Source organism: Chaetura pelagica, unplaced genomic scaffold, assembly GCF_000747805.2.
Source record: "Chaetura pelagica isolate M959 unplaced genomic scaffold, ChaPel_1.0 scaffold243, whole genome shotgun sequence".
Taxonomy (NCBI): domain Eukaryota; kingdom Metazoa; phylum Chordata; class Aves; order Apodiformes; family Apodidae; genus Chaetura; species Chaetura pelagica.
In genome coordinates this window covers 140,896-142,645 of record NW_009952712.1, presented here as the reverse complement: position 1 = coordinate 142,645, position 1,750 = coordinate 140,896, and positions in this window count along the sequence as shown.

Genomic DNA, 1,750 nt, shown 5'->3' with positions numbered 1-1,750 from the left:
GGGGGGGGGCCGGGGTCCGCCACACGCCGCCGGGGGTCCCGGCGCAGATCTCCCGCCCGTCGGTGCCACCCCCGGCCCGGGCTCCGACGGCCTGGCGGTGCGGGGATGGCAGACGCTTGGTGGGGCAGAGATCGCTCCCGGAGGACCCTCCTCGTGCCGCGGCCCCTCGGATGCTTCGCAAAAGCCCGTTCAAGGCTGGGGTTCCTGCGGGACGCACCCCCGGCCCCGCGGGGTGCGGGGGAACAAAGGGTCCGTGTCCTCACCGGCCGCGCCCGAAGGGGCTGGAAACCTCCCGGGCCGCCCCGGCCCCCGGCACACGCGGTAACACCCCAGGGCTCCTGCCGAAGCTGTGCTTATTCATCGCAGAAACACAAGTGAAAGGAGCTAAGCGGGCAGACACGACATGTCAGGGGAGCCCTTCGGGCGCTTTGGGCACAGTGCCCGCGCTCACAGAACACAGGGCACCTCACAGGGACCTTCCCAGCCAGGAACGTACAAACAATCCGCCGTGGCTCCCATTTCGCTTTTGCCCTCCAGTGCCTTAAGGGCAAAATGCTCTTTGACATAATGTGACCGCTGCTTTAATGTCCTCTGTCCCGGCACTTCCCCTGACGGAATGACACCGCGACACAACTGCCACGGACGCGTAGAACTTAGAGCGTTCACCGCGATTTCAGGGACACGAAGGTGCAACTCTGATTTTGAACATGTTCGGGTTGTATCCACACAGCTTGAGCATAGTGCAGGGACCAAGAGGGGAATTAAGAAGATCTGAGTAAATGAAGCAAAATTATTGCAGTTACGCACTGGGGGGGGGGCGAAATTGCTCTTTGCACTTCTGCTGCAGTGCAAGGGCCAGTGCTATAAAAAGATGCAGGGCTGCATCCCACTGCCTCCCTTCTTGCCATCTGCCTCCCCTCGCCTCCAGCCCACAGGTTGGTTTGGTCTTTTGTGGGGTTTTGGTTTTTTTGTTGGTTGATTTCTGGTGGTTGTTTTTTTGGGTTTTTTTTTTGGGGGGGGTTGTTTGTTTTGTCTTCTATACGAAAATAAATAAATAAAGGCAAACTGCATCAAGTTCTGGATGTTGGTAAGGGAAGCACTGGCTCAGCCATCCACCTAGGAAATACAGACATTTCCCTTTGACTGATCCGGTCTTTCACAATTAAGCAAGGCAGAGCTCCGTGCTGGAACAGCCACGAACAAAAGCCACATGTGTACAGCTTTGGAAGACCCTGGACCCAAAAGCCGAGTCAGACAGTCTGGCCCAAGAAAAAAATGCATTGGACTAATTTGAATAACAGGTCACTGGTAAGAGACTGGATTAGTTTACTTCTCGTTAAACCAGCCCTGAACAAATAATTCAGGGCTAGTCCAAACCCTGCAGCTTTTACCAGTGGCTGGAGCCAGTGGGGATGCAAACCCACAAAAAGCAAGCCCGAGAGTGCTGCCTTGATTTCTTGCCTGTCTTGCACAGCCCACAGAGGCCCCCAGAGCCCGGGGCGCTGAGGTCTACAGGTGGAAAACCTCTGGATACTGACAGGTGTGCAAATACCAAAGTACGTGTAAGAAGATGGCCGAGACAGGAGAGGGGAGCCTGCGTGGACGGGAACTAGGTCCTGCACTATCTCTCAGGCTTTTCTCTCCGAGCTGCCTCTTCTGCCAGACAGCTGCTGGCGACGGCGGTGACCGCGCGGCCTCACGGTGACACCGGGAGCGATCCCCCGAGGGCTGAGCCGTCCGTCCGCCCTCC